Genomic DNA, 25,994 nt, shown 5'->3' with positions numbered 1-25,994 from the left:
AGACTATACTAGCAAAACATGAAAGCATACAAGGCCCATTTCCTGCTGTTGACACCCTTTTCATATATACCTTTTGGTTCCTCCCAGCTGTGGATTAGCTCTACCTCTGTAACAGTCAAGAGAAAACAAAAAGAAAAAAACTAATCAGCACAGTTGCAGTGAAAACAAAGTTAACCATAATTAGATCAAGACTTTCAAGTGGGCGCCCATGGTCGTCCGGGACCCCCCTCAGTGCACCCTTGCCGTGTTCTGTGGCTACGCCCACGGCGGAAGCTCCTCCTCCCCCATTTCAGCCCCGCCCTCAAGGACTGAGTGGGAGCGAGGAGAGAGAGACGGCAGAGCCGCACACATACAGAAACGCACGCGCGCACAGGGGCACACACACACCAGTTGTTTCTTTACTAACGGGACAAGTTTCTACCTCCTGGATACCTCCTTCCTCCTCTGCTCTTTTCCCGCCTCCGCGTGAACACCTCGACCTGGACCGAGGTGAGCGCTGAAATGTTGGGCTTATTGCTAGTTTTGGGGAGGAGAGCCCCGCGCCGGTTGTAACCAGGAGCGGGGAGGAAAAGCGGCAAGGAGAGGCTGGAGGGGAGGCACGTCCGGCTCCCGCTGAAGCAGTTTCAAGCTAGCAGACTTTATCGCTTCTGGCGGGTCACTGAACGGCTAAGCGACCCGTCGTTAACCCGGAGGAGGCTTACTTTACCGCGGCGGCTGCGAGTTGAGCCGCGCCGTGCGAGATCATCAGCAGAGCGGATCTACATCTTCTCCTTGATGTCGCCTCAGCGCCAGCGTCGAGCTGCACATTGTTTCACCTAAAACCTCCACAGCGTCTCTGTGAGTTTGACTGCATCTTCTGCTTAGAGATCCGGAGATATATGACTTTATATGGCAGCTCAGGGCTCGCCAAGGCGGACTTGTTGTCCTCCAACTTTTAAGTTGAAACTACAGAAACCAGCAGAACCCTTTCTTTTTGTATGATTAAAGTTAAAGAGGTGAACGAAAACCCCTCTTTATTTGCAGTATTTAGGTTAAGTGGTACTTTACACTCTAAAACAAATGCTTGGATTCAGGCAAGTAAAAAAAAAAAAAACAAAAAAAAACTTATATTTTGAAGTCTATAGATAACAATTGTCCCACACATGAGCAGGTGTAATTCAAAAGCACAAATAATAGAATCTATATCAAACATTTGATTTCATAGAGGGATTTCTGTTAAAACAAGAACATTGGAAATGTAATTTCCTGTTTTTAAAAACATCAAATCTGCCATGAAAGACAAATCTGCTAAAAATGATAAGCTGGTCTTATGTGATTAACTGACATCATTGTGGGTGTGGTGGACTGTGAGGATCTAAATACTCTAGTAGAACAAATAAGATGTAAAATTAGTATGTACTTATTTAGCAGAATTTGTGTTTCTTTTTGTTGATCAATAGATGGATTGTTTTACAGCCAACATTACGAATGCCTCAATAAAGGTTTTTGCTTCAGTTTCTTAAAGCAAAATATTCTGGCATCAATTATTCAGACAGAAATGCAGTCAGTAAAAACGAATCTTTAGGCTTTTTTCTTTAACAAGGCAACAGGTGTTTAGGACCTACTCCAATGAAAATCATGTTTCTGGTGTTTTTAACATGTTCTGATCTTTTTTCTTTATGTTGTGTATCAGGAGCAGATTAATGCAGTTTAAATAAGACTGTGTTTATGTCCCTAAGCTCTAACTACTAAAAAACTTTATAGTGCGAAACTATCTGTTTCAGCTGGATAGATCCAATATTGGTTGCCATATTTGTTGCACTGGCAATGTTAGGTTGGGAGTGTGAAGCGCTGTAAGCTAGCGGGAGAGCATGTAAACAAATAGATGGTGGGGAATAAGCCCCACCCACAAACTCTGAGGCGAACGCTTTTAAAATGGATCAAAAGATGATTTTTAGTGTTCAAAAACAATAACGATGTAAAAACTTATACCATTTTATTACATGCATTATCAAAAATAAAAGGTTCTTTCTTTTTTAAATGAGGACATTAGGGGTTACAGTTGTATCGACAGGAAATAATGCAGACTTTGCTCGATCAAATGTGCAGATTGGTCTTAACTTTGTAGAAAACGATCACTACACCATGTCAAGTGGCATGCTTGCCTTTTGCCAGGCTTTCAGCTGTTCCTAATGGATTTTCCCACTTTTTAATGACCTACACCGTGCATAGTCGTCCATCTACTAAACCGACAGGCAGATGTCAGTTGATGAGAATGTACCTCATTGTCTGAGAACGTGTAGATACCTGAAAAAAGCCTGCAGGCTTGTCACAAATATGAAAGTATTAATTTAGGAGCCCGTCTGTTCTGTCACGATATGACAAACATGGGTCCTGGGAGTGTTTAAAAGAATAAAAAATAGAGCTCTCTGTGTAAATAAAATAAAGATTTAGTCACCTGAATTTATCCCAGGAATGCTGTGGACTGGGTCAGCTCCCTGTGAAATGATGAGTGGAGGTACAGTGTAGAATGTAGAACATGTTTGCTTTCGGGAGAGTTGACGGTAAAAGCCTCAGCACAAAGAGAAAGGAAGTGTTGCATTTTGAAAATCAAGAGTTTGATTCTTCACGGTTACTCTGATTTCATGGATATAAATGTGACTCGTAATAGATGTTGTCTTCTTTAGCCACTTGACTGTGGAGAAATCCCATTTGCTTGGTAATATTTTTCTGTTTTCATTAGCCTTTTTGGATTTCCCAATAAAAAACATGCAAAAGAAATTAATTTATAAAAAAGTGAAAAACATGTCTTTTTTTCCCTCTACTTAAACCGAAGTCACGCGCTCCCTACTTTTAATCCTAATGATTGAGTGAGGTTAGGGCTTAGTAGCCTTTTCATTTTCAAAGCAACTTTATAGGAAATGTAAAGACCTACTGCTTATCGTTTACTGGAAAACTGAAAATGACACTTTGCTGATGGCAAACTCCAGCAATGACACATTGTTTCCAGACAGCAGTTCAGTTTTAAAAATCAGGAAACCGTTTTTGCTGCACACCACAACACCAAATATTACTGTTTTATTCTTATTCAGGGAACTGCAAGTGGCAGTTCCTCTGGTACTTTAAGCAAGAAGTCATTAGCTTTTTTCTTTTTTTGCCAAGTCAAAAACCGGTTTATCTGAGTTTATGATCTCTGCTGCTGTCCTCCACCCTCCCTTCTTCCTGATTACGCATATGGATGACTTGGGTGTTGACCATCACACACTGAAACGCTAATTCCCATTGGAGCTCACTGAAAGACCACATGTCATGTTTGAAATAGAACCAATAGTAAACCAGCGAGTTCAAACAAATATACAGTCACTGTGCTATTGTTAATATTGTTTTTTTATTTTTGTTATTTGAGTCCCAAAAAAACTATCCTTGGATTTCCTGCTGTGTAAGAAGTCTTTCATGAGCCACGCCAGAAAGCAGCTTGCTGTGCATCGAACACAGATTATACTAGATCAGCATTCTGATTATAGTAAGCAACCAGGCGCTGTCTGCTAATCTGTAATCTTGTGGCTGACAGGGGCAAATCTTCGGTTGGCTATCAACAGTGCTGATAGATCCTCATGATCCAAAAGTTAGCCATACCTGATTGATGTTTGAAGAATCCAAAGAGAAAATCTTTTATGTTTGTTGAAGTTTAATTGTTGCTAGGACTGGATGAACTCATTAAAATGAATCGGTCTGTCTTGCAGCTCATTGCATTTTCAGCACACTTTATCATAAATGATTAGTATTGGCATTCTCTAAATTGTTTTTCATTGCAGTAAATAATGAGGCGACCTGTGGACATGCTGCAGGATCCTTCCTGTTGCAGGATGCCAATATATCTAAAATCCCCTGAGCACATTAAAACAGCTTTATTGTAGAATAGTGCTTTAGTCTCTTTAGTATTATGCTGTTCTGTTCAATCTGTTCTTTGTGTGCAGATTTGTCTGCAAAGCTCCAAACAGGCAAAGCTGTCTTTCCATGAAAGGTGTTCTGAGGAAATTTGGAGCGTGTCCTGGTTCTGGATGTGTTGTTGTACTTACGCGCATTTTTATAGCTTTTACTATCACTCATTTCGGCCTTCTGCTTAAACATGAAATGAGGTCAGTTGACTTTTTCCCCTCCTAATCGTGGACAGGGTTCTGAACATGAAGTCGAACATAACACTGATCAAATGCCTTTGCTGCATTCAAAGTCCTGACAAAGGTACACATTACAGAGGCAAAAGGTGGAAAGCGGCAATGCTTCATCGCTGATACTCTCATAGAAGGACCGTTAGTCTCCGTACAATAAAATAACTAATGTAAGGAGTCTAAAGGGACCCTAAATGTGCCTTTAGTGACTGGCAAAGCGCCAACAGACAGAAAGTCTGCAGTTCTTCCCTGATCTCCTCTGTTTACTCCCCACGACTTCTTCTGTATTTTGTGATCTTGCTGATTTTGCTGGTGTGAAGTGTAGTCTGCATTAGCACATTGGAAATAAAGCTATTTGATTTAAGCCTCTGGCTTTTCTTCTTGCTGACATTGTTGTTTTCTTATAGGTTAAAGGTCTTTTTACAATTTTGAAAATCCATGTTAGTGTTCCTTTCGACTCACAGTGTTGTACAGTAGCATCATTTTTGTGTTGTGGTGGCACATTTTTTACTTGTTGCATGTTTATGTATCAGGCTTTCAGACATGGAGCCAACAGTTAGTACAGGAAGTCAGTGAAACAGGAAATGAGCTCATTGAATTTGTGGCCTGCACTTTTTTTCTCAGATGTCTAGATTCTAAAGTTGTCCCCACCCCCTCCCCCCAACAGCTAAGAAAACCTTTTGTCAGTTAAAAAAGAAAAGTGCGTGCATCTTTCATTCTTGTGCATCTAAATATTTTCAGATATTTATAATAATTCCAAAAGTAAAGTGATGAAGTTTGCAGATGAAGCCTCAGAACCCACTGAGCCCATCCAAAGTCCTGCTCCTATTCTGCTCTTGAGCAAAACTCCCCTCATCTACTTTCTACTTGAGGAACACAGCTGTTTAACTTCAAAGGAAGAACTCAGTCATTGTTAAAAGTCTTGTTGGACAAATCTCTGTGTGAGAACTAAAGATGTATTTATCCTTTTTATTTATGTTTATTATGGTCCCTTTATAGTCAGGTTTTGTAGTCAGATTTGAGTATGAACCCGATACCCATTTGTCTAAATTTGGCCGCGCAATCTGGTGCTTGGCTGTGCCTGGTTGTGCTGGGACTGTAGTTGCAGGATGTGTGTATCTATGCATGCATGTGTGTATATGTGTATGTGTGCGCACAAGCATCACGTGGTCTGCACTCTATAGTAGCTCTTTTTCTATAATCCATGTGTATTGAAAGTGGAAGAATCGATTCAAGTGGCTGTTTTTGGCTTGCTTTTTTATTTTCTCACTTTTTTTTTAGCTGTTGCTCCTTTTCTCTGATCTCTTGAAACATGTTTATGGCTTGATGTCTTTAATTATTTGAGTGATCCCATGTTTATCTAAAAGCATTCTGTCTAGTAAACTTCTGAAAAGATCAAATGTTTTTAGCGCGTCAGTGTCTCATTAGTGTGGAAACGGTGCTATGTGTGCTTTCTGGTCTAAAACAGCTGCATTAATTTTGCATAAGAAAGAAACGGAGCACATTGACCAAAGCAACAGCCATGTGGCCACTCTTTTGCAGAAACCCTAAACAGTTTCAGTATTTGAAATGATATTCATGCCACCACATTCAGAATAAATGTCCCAGTTTTTAGATCAAAATTTTCTAAATTACAAACAAAATTTTCAGTTTGAAAAATAAAGTAGCAAATGAAAATGTTAAATGCAAGCTTTGAAAATCCCTTTCTTTGCTTTCAAAATAAATTTCTGCATTAGCGACACATATGTTGTCTGGAGTCTTGCTCTCTCTCTATTTTTGTTTTTGCGCTCTCAACTCTGAATTTAGCTGATGTTTCTGCCACCAAACAGCCAATCACAGACTAGATTCTATCCAATCAAGTTTCTTTGCGCTCGCATCCCCGTGCCTGGAGCAGACACCAGACTTTTTATTGGTTCTGTTCGACCAGGATTCTGCCTTCTTCAACCATTCTCTCCTGTTTATCTGTGAGCTAAGTGCAAAAGCAGTAGCAAAAGCCAAAATACAACACATCTCTGTATTTAGTAAGGGTTACTGGCCGACGAAGTGTGCATTATCACTTTTTAACACACGCCGTGGAAGCCTGAACCGTTCGCTGCGAAGCGGAGATGCTAATGCTTCGAAGTGATAATGCACACTTCGAAAGCCATTAACCTGCTTATGCCATGATACTTACAATATAAATAAATATTAACCAGTTTTTAGTCCTTAATTTGGATTTGGATCGCTTTTTTATTCCAACTTTTTAATGAGTTTTTAGAACACATTAACACACAGAGCATATTTTCAAAAGGTAAGCGTATTTGAACGACAATACAGCTCTGTGTTTCCCCATATCCCTCCCAACCCGAACACAGAACATTCCCATATTGGAGTGGTGCGGCGCCCTCTCATGGGAATGTGACAAGGCACCGCACCACTGCTGCAGCCAAGATTCAGCGATATAAAGTGATATATATCTATATATATATAGATATATATATGCTGATCATCCCGATGGGTTGAATAAAGCAGTGTTTTTCAACCAGTGTGCCGCGGCAGACTAGTGTGCCGTGGGAGATGGTCAGGTGTGCAGTGGGAAATTGCCCTCATTTACCATCTCCAGGATATCAGCTCTGTGTTCATCCAAACAGGCCCTGATAAAACACTGAGTAGTTAGGAATATGAAAGATGATAAAATACTTTTTTCTTTGTGTTTATTTGATTCTATCAAAAACATTTTGATAAGAATGACGGTACCGCGATTAAGCTGCAGCTATAACTGTTTTAGGAAAAGTCCCGCCCCTTTAACTGTCTCCACCAATCATTCTTGCAGGCTTAATCACACGTCATTAGTCTGACCAATCAGTAGTGGTTAAAGTCTTCACTCCCTTTTTATGTTTCTGCTCATAAAGTCTCTCAGTTCCAACAAAAATAACAGCTAAAGCTCGTCTTTAGCGGTGTAGCTTTTTACAGAATCCGGTGTCAGACCGTGGAACAAGTGAACAAAATAATGAAGCTCAGAGACGAGAGTCTGTCTATGTTCTGTGTCTGTTTGCACTACATCTCCCATGATGCATTGGGTTTAAGTGATAGCGTCTCAGTGCATAATGAGTCTTCCTTGTTAAATGTCTTGAAACCACAACGAACACAGTTTTTTTTTGTGCCATGGCTCAAAAAAGGTTGAAAAACTCTGGAATAACGCATCAGTTCAGAGAGAAAGTTCACCTCTTACCACTTGTTTTTGTCCAAATGATGAAGCAAAAGGTTGTTTTAAAGAAGCCGGCGCGAAGACACAAGATAGGTGACCGGATCTTCTTTTTGGGGCGTGCGGTTATCACTGTGCGTAATCACTTTTTAATGCACACCCAGCAGCCAATCAGAATTGAGTATTCACCCGGACCATGGTACAATTGTTAGTATATTATGTTAGTGTAGCAACCAGCACGTTTAAATGTTCTGAGGCAGAAAAATGACTATATGACTCTCATATACGGTTATTACATCCAGTGGGATGTCAACTTATGTTACCATTATGATTTGTATAAATTACCTATATTACTTCATGAATAACATGTTGAAATATAAATAGAAAAGCATCTGTTCCTATTATATAAATGTTTTTTTATTTTTTATTTAGACAAATGCACACAAGTTATTAAAAATAAAACACCCCGTGTCAGACAGGATCATGTGCTGAAGCAAATTTACTCAACGGAAAAATATAATATTTAATATTTATATAATATTTAATTTAATATTAAAATTTGTAAACAACAATTTTTTCAGCATAAGTCTAGTTTGGTGAGCCATCATTCTTATTCCTACTCACACCTGTATAAATACAGGACGTCATTAGTTTATGATCCAAAAATGTATGTGAATCATCTGCAAATATTCGTATCTTTTCTCCTCTGGACAGAAACAAAAAAAACATTGTTGTGCAGCATAATATAATATGTGCTTTAAATCTATTTTAATAAAAAACAGAACTCATAGAAGATTCAACTTTTTACCAATATTTTGCTCCAGAGGATTTATTGATCACACATGACTGTTGATTTTGTGTTGTCTGCAGATAAACGTGACACAGTTTCTTTTACTGTTTTAGGAGCTCTTTAGCCATGAATTCACAAATTTGACTTAATGATTTTGAACAATGCTAAATTAAAAGTTGAATGTTTTAATTATTAAATATGGATTTTTCATCAGCCAGAGAGACAACACAGATTAACAGTGCCTGTTCGGCTTCTTGGTACCAGAGACTGTGTTGGATAAATATAGCGACTAGATTGCATAGAATCGAGACCAATCAGCAGGAACCCTCTTGTCTGTGATTGGCTGTTTGGTGTCACAAACGTTACGCTGTGCTCAGAGTGGAGAATGCAAAAACAACGAGAGAGAAAGCAAGAAGACAACACATCTGAAAACAGTTTGTGTTGCCAACGCAACAAAAAGTAAAGAAAAAGATTTATAAAGCAAACATTTAATATTTTCATTGCTTTGTTTTTAAAACTCAATACTTTGTTTGCAATTTAGGAAATTTTGATCGCAAAACTATGAGTTTTGTTCTCAATGTGGTGGCACAAATATCACTTTATACAGTTCAGCTGTTAAAAAGAGTCTCCTTTTTTAAGAACGATCAATGACGAGGCTTTATAAAGAATATGCATTCCAATTGCTGCTCATGCTGCGTTTTTATTAAAAATTGTCTTTGAGTTTTGTCTGTTGAAAGTTTTGTGTGATGTTTTGGAAGGAAATTAGTCCTTCACAATTCATTGAAAATGTATCGTCATTGTGGTATTAGCCTGTGTGAAACGCGTAAACTCTGATAAAAAGTTATCTTAAATGTTTTCACACATGCTAAAATAAGCCAGCCTGAAGTATTTCGGGAATAAAAAGAGCTTTTTACACATTCGGGTGGACCCCTTAACGATGATGAATGAAAAATATTTTATGTTAGATACCCACCTCCTATGTAGACATGGGTCAATGTGGAGTGTAATTTAGATTTGTGTAATTTTTACTTTTATTCTGTTGTAGTGAAATGGAAATGATTTATTTAGTTTTTTTTTGTTTTGGTATTTGTTCATGTGTCACCAGTCATTTTGTCATTGCAATACTAATCTCTAACTTCGCAAGTTTTCCTTATATTGTGGAGCCCTATTGGAACTATTTCTTTTTGGAGAATTTCTAACTTTAGTTTGGTGAAGTGTTCATGGGCCAAAGATGAAATCCCACATTCCCCTTTACTGTAAAACATAATGTCATCAATTGTTTAAGTTATTATAAAAAAATTGTTGCTCTAATCTGAACTGGAATAAAAATCCAAAGGCCGTGCTCTCAAAGTTTACCTTTATAAAAGAAGATCAAACTGCCCTAAAAGCAGTTTGTGAAAATGAGATGAAATGCTGTCCTTTATTGTTTGCTTTTACTCTGCAGAGACTAACAAATGCAGAGGGAGAGCTTTGTTTTTCAAGGCAAACGAGACCTTGCATGCACAGCTTTTACTCTTGTTCTGTTCATGCTTGCAGTCACTGAGACGGTGCAGCCTCAGTGCGCACCCATCTTCGTTTAGCAGTGGATTACAAGTGACACTTACTGCAGGCTGGCTGCATTTAAGCCTTGTTTACTCTGCGTCTTAACTGAGGACTCAAACTATCATTAGGCAGCAAAATGACTCAACACTGGGAGAGATCTCTGAACATACAAATCGTAAGATTAAAGAAGTTTAAAGGGGAAGCAAGAACAATTCCAATGAAAATGAGAATATTTGTTTTTACTGAGTTTGCCTGTAGTGAGTCAAAATACTGCAGCAGATGGAAGGCTGAAAGGTCGAGTTGAAGTCAAACCCTTTTGGAAATGAGCAGATTGGTTTAACGTCAACACAAAATGCTCATGTTAGTTTGCTGCAGGCGGACAGATAACCCCACCCAGGATGGGGAAGAGCATCAGACCCAACACATGGACGGACAAAGCAAGTCAACATTTTTTCCACTTAGTGTCAGGCACTTGGTAACCACATTCGCTCATGATAAAACCTGCAGCACATCAGTTGGATGGGAACAAACCTGCAGGTAGACGCCACCAGCGATTTGATGCTTCCTTAGACCTGCATCCTGTTCTACTGATGAAAAAGAATCCATGTGCAGATGAAATAAACGATGAACACATTCATATGAAGTAGTAGCGGCTATTACAAGCGCAAAATATCTTGATCGGATCAATGGTCGGATTATAACTCAACCATGTCCATGGGATCAGAAAAACTTTTTCTGATTAGAACGAACGTTCACATGGTCACACTTTCGGTCGGAATAAATCATTTGAGCATGCGTAGCAGTGTTGAAAATACGGGAAAAGGAAATGAGTCCCGTTGTAAACAAACTGAGTTGTCATATACATTTATGCAGCTGAGTAATATAGGAGATGATCTTCTAAACGTGCTTTTATTAATGTTAGGGTTTTTATGAAGCGCCTGTTCGCTCATAATTTTATTTTTAATCCGTGTGGTCAGTGCTTTTTAGGTGGAAGAAAGGAGCTGGTAGAAGCCAGGGTGTGGCGGTGCTAACAACATTAGTCTTGTTTGATGAACACAAAATCCATGTGGAAAAAATGCCGCAATCTGCATCTTGGCTGCACGTAAATATGTGGGAATAACATCAGCCTTTATTTTTCTCGGGACACGACTGGAAACACAAATCCACGTGATTGTTTGAACAGTTTCTAAGGACTGAGCGGCCTTTCTGCGTTTGAAAAGCTCACACACCACCCCAAAGCCGCTGTGAGCTGGAAGTCCGAGCTCTGCTCGGACACACGGTTCTCCTGAGTGAATCACTGGTCTCCTTGACTTTGTAACTCCAAACATGAACGTGCGTGCACCCCCAACACTTGTGCACTCACTCACTCACTCACTCACTCACTCACTCACTCACTCACTCACTCACTCACTCACTCACTCACTCACTCACTCACTCACTCACTCACTCACTCACTCACTCACTCACTCACTCACTCACTCACTCACTCTCGCGCAGCACATGCTCCTTCCACATACACATACACATATTCATTCTACAACACCTATATAGTTACTTCATTAGTTAGTTAGTAGTTAGTGTTACTGTTACTTGTTAATAAAGAATACTGCGTTGTAATTATGAATTGTATTCATTTACGACGCGGCTGCCGGGGGATTTTGTGTTCGGCGGCGGCGCCATGTGGTGGTGGGGGGTTTGTGGTTGACCGCAACTCCTGCTGCTTCATCAGTGCGGTGATCAAAAATCCCACACCATCACAGCTTTAGTTTTTATCTTGTGGGACACATAAAAAATGCAACTTCACCAGTACCGATAGCAGAACCGTTGAGGTCAGATCTTAAGCATACTGCGGTCTTGAAAAATGTTGCCCCGGGACTCGTTTAATACCTGGGCTTAATATCCATCCCTAGAAAAGGGGCACGGTGGAGAAGAATCACAGAAGGGGTCGATTTGCACATAGCCAAAGACGTGGTACCCATATGTACCGTGGAGAAGACGGGGTTTATTAATTTAATTAAAACCTTTGACCCCAGATACGAGCTGTGTTGTTAATCCTTTAGAAAATGGTGCTACTCTCGAGGTGAATGTTTGTCTCCTTTTAGTCTACACTACAAAGTGGGACTTAAAACACAGCTGGGACTTTGATTCCAAGAGTGTGTTCATTTATGTATTTTTCATCCCAGAAATGGGAGTTACATTTGTCTTGCGTTTGATTAAATAAAAGCAAAATCTGCTTTAAGTTGTCTGCCGTTTGTACTTATTGATTTCCTTAAGTGTGTGTGTGTGTGTGTGTGTGTGGGGGGGGGGGGGGGGATCGGGACAAAATCTGAAATCGAATTAAAATAAATAAAATCGGAGATTTTAGGCCATATCGCCCAGCCTTACGAGATGAGGCTCATAAGTGCAGTTAATATTGCTGGTCTCATGAGGAGACTGTTCTGTATGAGCAAGTGCTTTTATCCAATCCTGCTCTGGGTATAAAATGGCATTTTAGTAATTGTCTTATCAGGTTACTCCTCTGTAACATTTTTACGCACCTGGCTGCATGAAAACCTGTGATTTTATGCAACGTCTCTGACATGTTGATGTGTCTGGTCTGCCGCTCCATTGAGTGAGTGTGCATCTGTTTTTTCTTTTTTTACAACACCTGTCACCCCCTTTTACTTGCTGCGGTGTGCTACGCATATGAGGCCATTCTGTTCCTCACCATCTCCGTAACACCACTTCAGTACCTTGTACAGTAACAACAGAGCCATGACTAATTAATAAAAACTTATTTGTAAATTGAAACGGTGACTTCTTGCTGTTGTGGTTACCATAATGGTACAGTATTGTCTGTTTAGAATTTTTTTTTTAAATTAACAGCTCAAGATGACATAAATGGAAGGATCTTGACAGCAAGAGTTGATCTGTTGTGTTTCAATAGCATTGGGGTTCCCAACCACTAGGTCACAAATTTTGTAGAAATTACCTATTTTTGCAGAGATTTGACTACTGTTGCAATCTTGTTTTTACAAACTTTGTCTATAAAAGGTTTTATCTCCTGAATTGCTCAAACTGTCTTGGTAACAGCTATGTAAAAGTAAATAGCAATAGAAGACAGAATTGTCCTTAACCCGTTTACTCTTAAGCTTTAGCTTCAGCATTTACATTCTTTCATCTACTGTAACTCTTCAAGCATTGACGCAATTAATGTAAATGCATCTGTCCCGGAGAAAAGCAGCCTCGCGCTGATATGCAACACTGCACAGCACTGAAGTGTTTACATAATTAACCTAACTCTGCTGACTCTGATGCAAAGAAAAGTGTCTTTGCGATGTTATAAAACTCGCAAAGTGTAGTAGTGTTGTTAAACAACACTACTACGTTTGTAGTGTTGTTTAACAGCGCAACGCCAGCATGAAAAGCCGCTTTTTTGTAGTGTCAGAATCGGCCGATTCACAGTGATCATGTAAATTGTCAAAGATTTACGCTATATCAAAGAGTGTGTGTTATTAACTGTCACTGGCGACAGCTCTGTTGTTAAAGGGTTAAAGTCTGCATGTCTACTGCCAGGAATACAACTGATGGACAGATAATCACATCTGCATGCTTCTGCAAGTCTGAACTCAGAGACCCAAAGACTGTTTTGGTTTGTTATTTCAAAACTCAGATCAGAGTACGAAGTCCAATACAAACCCAATGATTGGCCAGGAAAAACCAAAATGGGTCATCCACACACATTCTTTATGAATGAGATTTGTAGCTCAAAGGATGCAGACGCTGTGTGGACAGATGCTGCTGATTATTCATAGCAACAAAAAAGTGTCCTGCCAGCAGGAGCACACTGGCAGTTAGCTCATCTGTCTTGGTTGTAGCAAGGCTACCTTTTAATGACTCATTGTTGTACAGCATGTACATCGCTGACAGAAAGAGTTGCTCTTAGTGACATTGTGCCAAGACACCTCCTAAAAGGACCATTTGGAGAGTAACAACCTCCCTGTGATTGTACTCTGACCATGAACTCTGAAAGGGCCTTGAGTAGAGGGCTGGGATATAGTTGGGTAGGCCTGCACAATATACCGCAAATTTATCGTTATCGCGACATCAAGCTGTGCAATATGCATACCGCAAAAGACGGCGAAAATTGCAATAAATGGTTACCTTGACCCTTGTGCTATCCTAGGCACTTTACCATTGGGAGTGGGGTCATCTAGACCCACTAGACAGTGCTCTGAACCTTTTTTCTTCAATGATTTGTGATCTTCACTGGTATCCATGGATTACATGAAATCTTTCCACCTTTATCCACCTTTGTCATGGTAGGGAGAACACATCAATGGAAGGGTGGGGTCATCTAAGATAGCACAAGGGTTAAATGTGCTAAAACAAACTCATGGCAGCTTGAAATATTGAATAAATTAAATAAATCCCTTTATGCATTTAACCAATCAGAAGGACCCGTTTACGTTGTTGATCAATCAGATGAGCCCTTTTATGTTTGATGTTTGCCTCCTATGTCGACAAGGGTCATTTGGAGTATAATTTTTATACTGTTGCATTGAAATGGAAATGTTTTTGGTTGGTTTGATATTTGTTTATATACCGCAAATTATATCGTTATTGCAATATTAATCACCAATATCGCATATCGCGAGTTTTCCTCATATCGTGCAGCCCTATAGTTGGGTATTTAGTATTTAGTGCATTAAGCACAATGAGAAGTTGTAATGTAGTCAGTCTGTCATCATTATGTAAATCTTACTTCCACTTTCGGCTTCTCCCATCAGGGGTCGCCACAGCGAACAAGTCGCATGGTAAATTTGGCAATGTTTTACGCCGGATGCCCTTCCTGACGCAACCTTCTCTAACCGGGCTTGGAACCGGCATGTAAATAATATCAAAAAACAGAAAACTAGAATTGTTGCATCTCTAATCACTTTGTAAAGCACGCGCCAATTCTTCTGTACACTGTAAATCTAAAGAGAAGCTAATGGGTGTACTGTTTGTGTTGACAGCTGTGGTTGACAGGTTGAAAGCCATCATGAATTAGATTAATTGTATTAAGCTTTTCCTGACCGTAGGACCTTCTGTGTAGTGCTGTAGTGACTAAATGTTGGTCACTTGCATTCTGGTCAGTAGGTCCCTCTGTATCTGTCCTGGCAGTGAAACACAGATTTACCGGCAGATTTTTGGCTTAGTATTTGCAAGCATGTAGTAAACAGCTTATGCAAGATCATGTATTTTATTATTTGGGTTGACCTAAGCCTGGTACTTCATATTTTTTAAGTTCGGATTTTAAATCGTTTTAAGGGATAAATCTCTAAATCTCCAATAAAACAGACATTCTTTTATTTATATATTTATTTTGCTTAGTTTTAAATGGCGTTCCTCTTTGTTCTTTGCTTTTCTTATTATGCAGTCCGGCATCTACCTGTGTCTTGATTCATTATAACTAGGGAGACAATGACCCAGAATCGGTTTGACCCGAGTGCTTTAAATCAAGGCTTCGCTGAAGAAAATAAATTCTCGCCCCACCAGGACATCCAGCGCCAAGTAGGGCAAGTAATCCAGACAGGGAAAAAAAGTCTTCTTAGAGGACGCTGAGGGAGAGAGGGATAAAGTAGCAAAAATATTATAGCCTTTGAATGGAAGAGTACAATAGATAGACAAGCTTGATTTGTGACTTAACTGCTTCAAAAAGCATTCAATATTGAATTTTTTTCTTGTCTGTGCAGTGCCACAATGTACAACAAATGAACATACTTCAATTGATGGTCTGTTTTTACTTTTTAGGGATAATCCAGTTTCTGTGGTTTAATTGAGATGATAATAATAATAATAAACTTTATTTATATAGCACTTTTCAAAATCAGGATTACAAAGTGCTGTACAAAAATATCGGAGAAAATCAATATTAAAAACAGTTTCCAGTATGGAGAAATAAAACCCAGCACACACATGAAACGGTGATAGTGGTTAGAATCAATAAAATTGATAAAGCAGTAAAATCAATAAAATCCACGAAATCAATAAAATCAATCGATGGTCGGTACTTTTTGGGGGGATGACTCCACTGTTAAAATGATCCATTACTGCAAAGTTTTATTGGTTGTTTGGGGATGGCAGACTGAATAATGTTCTCATTGTTATCAAAGTTATCTTCTAATTTAGGGTTGCATTTTACTGAGTTAATGTCCTTTGACGTGGAGCATTAAATCAATAATGTTGTATAGCTTCAATAATTATATTCGGCTGCTAAAGAAAACTATTTTTTTTTACAAAATAAGGTTGTATTTGCATGATGAGAAAGATTCTGTGTCTTTATGGTGTAGAAAATGATTGAACAATGCTTAACTCTTTTATTCAGAAATATATGTATCTCTTTGCTTGTGTGGCTCATCAATATTCACTAGTCTATCTCTTTTTTTAAAAGTTTTGGTGTCTTAAACCAGTAATCTGGTCTAAGTGATGAACCATAATGAAGTCACTATGAGATAGAAGGCTAACATTTTGTTTTTTGGTAGTTTCAGGTTTGGTTTTTGGTGTCTGTAACAAATGAAAGGTGCACAGTGTCCTATAAGAACATCTGCAGAAGCATGTGTGGCTTTTTGTCTTGTATGTGGTTATGGTGCCACTTCGTACAGATGCTTGCTCAGTTCTTCGGTTTGATGTATACCACTTCTCTGATATTTCCACAGAGACTCACGGCAGATAAACAGAACATGACAAAACACAAGCTCCTAACACGAACACAGTCTTCTGTTGTTGTATGTAATTTTTAAGCATTTGCTCACATACATGTACATGCTCTTTAAATTTACTTGACTGCAAAAGTATTTTTTTAAATCATGAACTGAATTTATAATACTGAATATCTAAGTTACTAATTTAAGCAATACAAAAACATATACTTAAAAAAAATCTACACATATGCAGCAGTATATAGTAGGACAGTGACGTGCGGTGAGGTTAATGGCTGGTGAGGCACTGACGTCATCAGTCAGATTTACAAACATATGAACCATACTGAGTAACTTATTCACCATTTAATTGACAACAGTTAACGTGTTTTGTTTAAAATATCATTTCAACGTGTTTTTTTTCATATACAAACTGCAGCATAGAAAAAAGCACAAACGTTATTATCCTCTTACCTTTACTTGTAAATAAAGTCCATACGCCGCTCCTTCTGAAGAAAATGACTTGCCGCTTGCTATCACTTCTTCTAGTATTTTTTAGCGTCATAATCTCAGGGCTCACCGGCGCCCCCTAACATGAGGCACGAGAATGTCTGGCCTCACCCAGCGGCTTTTTTGCCGGCGTTTAGCGCTCAGCACAAGAAACACGTCCCTCACATACAGTTATTTATAAAAACAAACACTGTACATCATATACATCTGCTAAATTATATAAACTCAGCTCATACAGTACAAGTGATTGAACCGACATACAGAGAGACAGCAGTACCGTCTGACTGCATAGGTATTGCGCAATCCAAGGTGAGGCTCAGCGGGCTGGTGCCTCATCGCACGTCACTTAGTATCTGAATGGCAAATGTGGAAATTCAGCTATTTTAAAAAGAAAAAACACCCAAAAATGGTACATTTAAATGGAAAATGACTGCAATGCACAAATTACTGATTAAATATAATAATTGAATTTATTTTTTCTCTTTTCTTCCCATAATGACAGGTGAGGCACAGCCTCACCTGCCTCTCCTGACTGCACGTCACTGTAGTAGGATGTTGGCAATAGGATGTTGGAGGTAGGGTTGGGCGATGTCCCCTAAATTGGCAGTTGACGTTGTTGACGTCAACCATCGGGTTGGACGATGATGTCGTCGGTGGGGGGGGGTGGGGGCTGCTATTTTAAATTTTTCGTTCTTATATAATTGCCATTCGTCATTTTACTTTATTACGTTATTTATTTTATTTCCCAAATAATGACTCATCCGCGATCATCCAGTCTAAACTGAGGGAAGTGACTTTAGAAAAAATAAAATAAACAAAATAGAAAAGAAGTGGTCCGGTCCGGTCCTGCGTTTGATTAGACCAGTGGAGCGAGCGACCGTGTCTCTAGCAGAGCAGACGGACTACAGTTTTGTGTTTTAGGGGAAGTAAGGATGCTTTGTTACGTGTGGGAGATTTAGGACTGTGATCCGTCCCGCAGCTCTACGTGAACGAGCAACCGGACTTTAGGAGAAGCGGGTCTCCCGGCAAAAGTGTGTGTCGGGGCTTACACACTAGCTAACGCAGTGTGTAAGCTTCGAAGCAGAAAGGCCGCTCAGTCCTTAGAAACCGTTCAAACATTTGTGTTTCCAGTCGTGTCCTGACAAAATAAAGGCTGATGTTATTCCCACATATTTACGTTCAGCCAAAATGCAGATTGCAGCGTTTCACGCATGGATTTATGTTCATGCTAATGTTGTTAGCCCGTGTTAGCATACTGCTAATCCTGGCTTCCGGCTCAGTTTTTCAACAGAAAAAGCACTGACCACACAGATTAAAATTAAAATGATGCGCGAACAGGCGCTTCATAATAACCGTAACATTAATAAAAGCACGTTTAGGAGATCATCTTGTACAATATCGAGCTGACGTATCTATGTATGTAGCCGCTCGGCGGAACTAAGTTTCGCTTCCGGTTTTTAAAAACACTGCTGCGCATGTGCGAATGATTTATTCCGACCGAAAGTGTGACCCATGTGAATGTTTTTTATAATCTGAAAAAGTTTTTCTGGGCCCATCTACACGGTTGGATTCTAATCCGACCATTGATCCCATCAAGATATTTTGCACATGTAACCGCGGCTTATAGGGTCGACTCGCACCTTGGCGGGGGCGTGGCATCACGATGGTGTCTCTCCATCGGGATGTCAGTCAACCATCAGGATGGACGATACCATCGTCCATCGGCACAACCCTAGTTGGAGGTTCACAAGATAGATTTATAGAGTTTGCATTCAAGGTGGGATGTGTCTTTTTTTTGTCTGTATTATGTGAGTTTGACTGTAAGGGCTGTAGTTTGACTTTGCCAAGAGTCATGTTTGGGCTAATTAGCCTGGTTCTTTCAGAGGTCACAAGTCATATCTGTGTGTATCGTTCGTTATGAAGTAGAGCCCTGCGCGGGACTATTTTCTTCATCCCGCTCCCGCCCGCGCCCGCTGAATTTCTGACCAATCCCGCCCGCTCCCGCAATATGTATGTCCAATCCCGCCCGCTCCCGCAATATGTATGTCCAATCCCGCCCGCACCCGCAAAACTCAGAGAATTTAGTCCCGCACAGTAATAGAGATGCATTGATTTTGTATCGTCTCCCGTCCCGCAGGAAAAAACACGTATTTTGTATTGATGATATCAAAGAGATTCGTGTCCCTCCTCCAGCCTCATATTTTCATGCATTCCTCTTTTTTGAAATTTGCAACTTAATTATTAAATATATTTTTACAAATCCTGTTCGGTTAAAAGTGTGCGTGTGTGCGCGCGCAGACAGACGGCCTGAAGCGCGCTGAACCAGCCGGTAAAGATGCAGGTCAAAGTCATTTGAATTTATGGAGGAAAAAAACATTAATGGTTCAACAGAGCTGAAAATCTACGAATTAATTTTTTCCTGACAGAAAAATACTTTTAGCTTCAGCCTTTTCCAGTTTTGCTGATTCACAGATCTGAGAACCATGCCTGACTCACGATGAACCTCGATTGTGGTTCTTTTCTGCTTCATCCATTGACATCATGTCCCTACCAGGTAACCTGCTCCATCCTTATCCGCGCAGTGTTGCCGGATAGATTGACAGCTCTTTCATCCGTGTGCTGCGCTAGAGCGCCCTGACTATCGTGTTAACCTATGATGACTGTATTTTGCGCTCTCTGTGTAGAACAGACTGGGAGCGCGGGGAAAAACAACTGTCAGCTACAGAGTATATGAACAGGTGAACAGGTAGAGAGGAAAAGCAGGTATAGAGGCAGGGGAGGGGCTTTGGCTTCAAACTCTATCAGAGAGATGGAAACACGGGCGTCAGATTAAGATGCAGCTTTTACTGCGGGAGTTGAAGCAGACTTTCGCTGGGATGATTTTATAAACCCAAACATGGAAACATGATTTCCAAGTAGAACACTTCAAAATTATAAACCTGATCTCTCCACATTCTTCGTGTCTATCATGCATTTATGCACACATCGCTCCATGTAGCGATCAGACCATAACCTCTAGCTGGTAGCTCCGCCTACACGTGACCGCGGTATCAGGCTTTAAAGAACACACTAAGAGGCGGGGCGGGGCGTTGCACACCCCCAACAACAGGTTAGATGACAGAGGCCATTGGGCGTCTCTACCTGGTGCCTTCACGGAGCTTCAGTACATAAGAATCCAACAGCCGCACAGCCTAACGTAGTCCGCTAATATATATTCATGACATATTCATGGCAGCACTGATCCCGCAGGGTTTTTTTTTCGCCGCCCGCTCCCGCCCGCAGCACAATTGAAACCGCCCAGTCCCGCGAGATTTGGGTTGGGTCCCGCGGGACCCGGCGGGACCCAATCCCAATGCAGCCCTCTATTATGAAGCACTTCCTGTTATATTGGCCATTGGCTGCATTGTTAGTTTTTTGACTGTTTTTTTACATATAAGCAACGAAATAGCATTTGTTCAGTCTTAGAGTGTACTCAGACTGGAAAAATCCTTTGTTCTGGATCGGGTCTGCTTAATTTGTTCCGGATCGAGTCCCGAACTTTGCCTTTGGTCTCATCAACCACACCATTCCGTTATGGATCAACAAACAAATAAACAAAGCCATGTGACTAAAGATCTCTGCAGTCATCGGCCAGGAACCACGAGGACGGGTCAAAACAATAAGAGACAGACTGAAGTGCTGAGCTTTACAATTCTTATCGGAATAGGTAACTTATTAAAACTTTATATTCCGATTATCAGTTTTTAACGTCAAGAACAACACTTTTTACTTGTTACTTTGGTTTGGTGGAGGCATACTGCAAGGCAGTTACTGGCAAGGAGACGTTCCGTGTATGTTTTAACTGGGAGGATGCTAGCAACTGCAGTGATGAGGAGACGTCTGGTATGAAGGTAGGCTGGTAACATAGATTATCAGGAAAACATACGGCACTGCTGTGCATCACATTATCGTTATTTTGATGAGCCTGCGAGAAGACTAATCCAACCACATTTTAATGAGTTGCTGTTTCTCATTGTTGTGGTTATGAAATTGTTTTAAGAGAATTCTATGAAGGAAATTACAAGGTAGCTTTTAGAATGACGTCACAGCAGTGCCGTGCGCGTGCCTCGTAAGGCAACCAAGACCACCTAGAAAGATGGGTCAGAGAGCGGTTTCTGGTCCTGGACCAGGGTCTGCTTGGTTGGATTCAGACTGAAAATTTGTTCCGGATTATCGAGGGAAATGAACTCTGGTTCACTTAAAGCGGGCCAAATGTGTCCAATCTGAATTTTCCCTTAAAAAGTATGAGTAATAGAATAGAATAGAATAGAATGCCTTTATTGTCACTGTACACATGTACAATTCACATCACACACACATGCAGTGAAATTAAAGCCGCTCACTATTCAGTGCAAACATACAAGAGAGAAAAAACTCGCAGAATAATATAATAATAAAATAAAATAATTTCTCAAAATGAAGAGCACAATTTACAAATTACAAACTACAGAAGAACAAAATCTACAATAGAAATTTCTGCAGAGAGGTAGTTATGACAGACACAGAAGAAACCTGCTGTGTCCATGAATGCAGAGATATATTGCACTTAATGTATTGCACATGATGGGATGGTATTGCACATATTGGGATGGTTTTTACATGATGGGATGCGCATAGTGAGAGAGAGAGACATGGAGGTGGAGCTGTCAGTGACCGTGCATGTGGGAGTTCAGGATGGTTATGGCTTTGGGGAAAAAACTGTTTTTAAGGCGGTTTGTCCTTGATCTGATGCACCTGTAGCGCCTTCCTGAGGGCAACAGGTCAAACAGTCCAGAGCCAGGGTGGGAACTGTCTTTTATGATCTTCCCCGCTCTGCCTAGACAACGGGAGGAATAGATGTCCGACAGGGAGGGGAGAGGGGAGCCGATGATCCTCTGAGCTGCTTTGACTACCCTCTGCAGTCTCTCCCTGTCCGCCATGGTGCTGCTGCCGTACCACACTGTAATGCAGTACGTCAGAAGGCTTTCAATGGACGTGCGGTAGAAGGTTGTCAGCAGGCTGGGGTCCAGATTGTGCTCCAGATAGTGAGAATAAAGATGAAGGACAAGAGTAAAGTCATTTTTACATGCAGGTCTACACAAAAGATACACAGCAATTAAACATATTACCCCTTGCGGATGTCGTAAAGCAGGGGTGTCAAACTCATTTTAACCGAGGGCCACATCAGCATAGTGGCTGTCTTTAAAGGGCCAGATATAACTTATACATGTAACTAAATGTAATGAAAAATAAATGTAACTACTCCTTAATGTTAAATAACTCATTATTTATTTATTATAACTTTTTAAAGTGACAATTACAGTAGCATAGAAACATGTTTGCTTGTTACTTTAGCATAAATCCTTTTACATTTGATTCTGTCAGGTTAGGTTATATGGACAGTGTTTAAGTCCTAATGTATAGTTGCCCAATCCGATATTTCAATTCCAATTCCCCCTAGATATGAATAAATACACACCAATTTTTATTTTAAGAAATTAAAAACTTTTATGCTATCGCGGGTAGAGCTGTGACGTGTCGGATTTTTTATCACCGCGGTGATGAACCACCAGGGGGCGTGGTGTCGCGGTTAACCGCCCCCCCCCCCCCCCCCCAAGAAACCCCCACAAAATCCCCCCGCGGCCGCATCAGAAATAAATACAATTACAACGTAGTATTCTTTATTAACAAATAACAGTAACTACTACCTATCTAACTAATGAACTAACTATGTAGGTGTTGTAGATTGCCTGTGGCTGTGTGAGCGCGCTGCGTCGTGTGTAGGACTGGGAGGAGGGAGTGCGCACACGTGTGTGGGAGGTGCGTGTTGATTCTTCTGCAGCGGACCGCTCTCTAGCTGCACGTGAGTTTCACCTGTGCTCTCTGGTACAGACATCTTCTCAGAATATTATATATTGCCCAGTAGTAAACAGACTGCAGACACTGTCACCTTTCTGGTAGCCATGAAGCCTGACACCCATGAAGAACGCGGGGCAGGAGGCAGCGCCTTTGTTAATACAGACACGTAACGTTGCGCTGCACAAAATATTTACCAAACAAAACATGTAGTGATATTCATCGAAATCTAATGTTTGGTGTTACAGAGTGACTGAGAACAGTAATAAACCCCCCCAACACAAAATCCTCCAGCGGGCGGCCGTGTCGCGCACTTAAGAACGCACTTAGCTTGTAACGGAAATGAATACAAATGGAAATTAATAATTAGAACGCAGTAAATTTGTCGTATTTCCTCACGAGACGGAAACTTCTGTTGTAGAATAAGGATGTGTGCTTCTGAAAGCGCTCCTGTGTGTGTAAAGGGAGCTGCGTGCCACGTGCAGCAGAGGCAGTGAGAGGGCGCGCCGATGACAGACAGTGAGAGGCGCGGTGGCAGAGAAGGAGAGAACAGTCTGAAAGAAAGAAGGAAAGTCTGAACACAGGACGAGCAGTAAAAGTAAATTATCAGCAAAGATGAACGTGTTTAATGTGTTTATTATAGTTCCAATCACGGACCATATGCTGAACTTTCAACAAAAAAAACAAACAAACAAACAAACAAAAAAAGGGCGGTGATGAGGTCATCATCACAGCCCTACTAGCGGGCCACATAAGATGACATGGCGGGCCACATTTGGCCCGCTGGCCTTGAGTTTGACGCATGTGTCGTAAAGGATACCTTCTGTGCTGATAGAAGTGAGGAAGACAGGAGGCATTGAAATTTTAAGTCTTTGTAGAGATTTATAACAAGGTAAAATCCCAGGTTACATAAATTTGGTTCAAAACTACATTATAATATTATCATTCAAAAAAGTCTTTGCATCTAGAAGAGGTTATTTATAAAAGCATATGCTTCATTGACACACAGCATGCATTTATAATTTTTGTACATGGCTAGACTTGGTTCTGCATTTAGCATGATATCTGCAATGTAAAAAGCAATTTTCTTTACTTACACTTGTCTTTTTAAAAGGATCTCCTTTTATCTAGTAGAAGATAAAGATGTGCTTACAGTGATGGCATTGTTTTCTTTTAAATGCAGCTTTTTTCTCTATCAAGTGAGCTCCGAAAAAATTTTTTAAGACTAAGCAGAGCACCCAGCAAACAGCATGTGTGCTATGTTTGGTTCACTAGTAAAATAAGGAAAGAGAAAATATTTGTATTTTCTGCATTTTATGTAGACGCTGTTTACTTCAATATTTAGATGAAATTGGATTTAGCTCTTCTAAATTCAAAATACTGCAAAAAGTAGTTTGGATGCAGCCAACAGCTTCCGCTTTTCCTTTCTCTATATATAAGTCATTGAGTCTATTTTGCTTTAAATTCCAGAAACGAATTTAGGACATTTACTGTGATAGTTTACAAGGTTTTTTTTTTTGCATAAGAATATACCTGAATCTGCTCAGTAAACAATGTTTAGCATAATTTCTGTACCAGCTAGAACTCCTTCCTTCCCCCTGAATGCTTTTTCTGGGCGCTTCAATCGATGTGGTATTAGTAGGTGATTACATTAATTGGTGCGATGTGGAGACATCTGCATTGATCCCCAATGGGGCGGGACTTTGTGATTCATGAGACCGGGGGGGTGGGGGGTGGGTGTCAGAGTTGTTGTGAGTCCCAGTCTTTTTGCTGAGGCTGCTGTTACACGAGCATGCATGTGGACACACAGTGCACACTCATTATAATGACAGAGCTGAATTAGTTCAGCTCACATGAATACACAGGAATCTATCCGACACACAGAGCTGTTGTGCCTGATACTAGGAGTTTCTGTGTCTGCGTTCAAAGTGTACTCGCCGTAACTGGCACTACTGGTGATGGAGAGTGCAACAGGTTTGTGTTTGCATGACTGATGCTTTATTTGTTTGAGTTTTTATTGTTTCATTTGTATTTTTCTAATCAATTAGTTTCATATAAGTATTCTTTTTATGTTAGACTACTTCAACCGAAAAATGTTTAAGTGATAACTATTTTCAAAAGAAAGGCTCAGCTTACCTTATATTTCTATAAAAATAATTTTGAACTATTAATTTATTTCCAAAAAATGCCAAAAAAATATTTTGACTGAAATTAGCTGTGGACATATGTTAATTATCTATTTCCAAATTTACATCCCAAAAATGTTGGAAAAAGATGAAAAATACAAAAGAACACGTACTGTAGGCAAGAAATTAGCCTGCATTCAAAGTAAAAAATAGTTCATTTCCACAGTTTGCTAAAAGCCTTTTTTGCCATGTTTTTTTTTCTTATCTTGGTTTGTGCTTTTGTAACATCTTTGAATTCTTCTCTTTATGTCTGTTTTCATCAGATCAAGACCCCTAACAGCATCATTGTGTTTTTTTGCTGTGCAGTACAGATATGAAAGGCAGATTTATGGGCTGACAGCCAGTGCAAAACCAGCATCAGCTGTTCTTCGACTCCTAACCTTCATGTGTCTTTATCACCGCCAGGAGTAACAAAGGCCAAACAGTGCATTGTGCTTTAGGAGCCTCAACATACAAGATGAGAGATAAAAATGGCTTAATCAGCACTTTGCATATAACTCCAGTTTCAGATTTTCTAAAATAATATTTCAGTTTAAAATAGATATATAGCTGATGACATCTTTGCAGCTGAAAAACATGAGCTCCACTTTGTTGCCCTCAGTTCTTGAATGTGCCCTGAACAATAGTAATGTTATAGCTGACCAGCATGCTCTTGTCATGTCCTGTTTTCCTTTGATTGAAAAGATAGAAGTAACAAGTTACATCACACTTAATTATTACAGCAACGTCACACTAGGCTGACTAACACCAAATTAATGGGATGATAGCCTTTTACAGTGTAAACACATTTCTAACAAAAAATACATCCAAAATACTTTTTTTTTTTATACAGGAAAATAGGCTTCCTACTTTTTATTTTTAGAGAATTAAGCATTCATTAACCTTGTTCAACTTGTGAACCTTGTAGAACTCCCAAAAGTGAAGTAGTTCTGTTGGGGGGTTGGAATGTTCCAACAATCAGAGGAAGTGGAGCCTTTTAATTACAGATAAACTTTTGGGCTGACTGCAGTCACTGTTGTCTTTCAATCTCACATTTCTGTTCTTGTAACTGCAGTTGCTCTCTTTTATCTTTGCAGTTTATATATATTTTTTTACATT

The 25,994-nt window shown here is 39.9% G+C and overlaps 1 protein-coding gene across 1 annotated transcript in view; it reads left to right on the top strand.

Annotated features, from left to right (window-relative positions):
* Positions 1–305: 305 nt before the first annotated feature.
* The window catches only part of ppp1r16b (protein phosphatase 1, regulatory subunit 16B), a 92,741-nt gene continuing 67,052 nt past the window's right edge, over positions 306–25,994 (top strand). The window contains exon 1 of the mRNA XM_004068771.5: positions 306–837. The gene's annotated coding sequence lies outside the window, so the exon portion shown is untranslated. The remainder of the gene's footprint in view (positions 838–25,994) is intronic.

The sequence above is a fragment of the Oryzias latipes genome, chromosome 5, assembly GCF_053564925.1.
Source record: "Oryzias latipes strain Hd-rR chromosome 5, Olatipes_Hd-rR_3.1".
NCBI classification, from domain to species: Eukaryota; Metazoa; Chordata; class Actinopteri; order Beloniformes; family Adrianichthyidae; genus Oryzias; species Oryzias latipes.
This window is presented reverse-complemented; position numbering and strand designations above follow the sequence as displayed.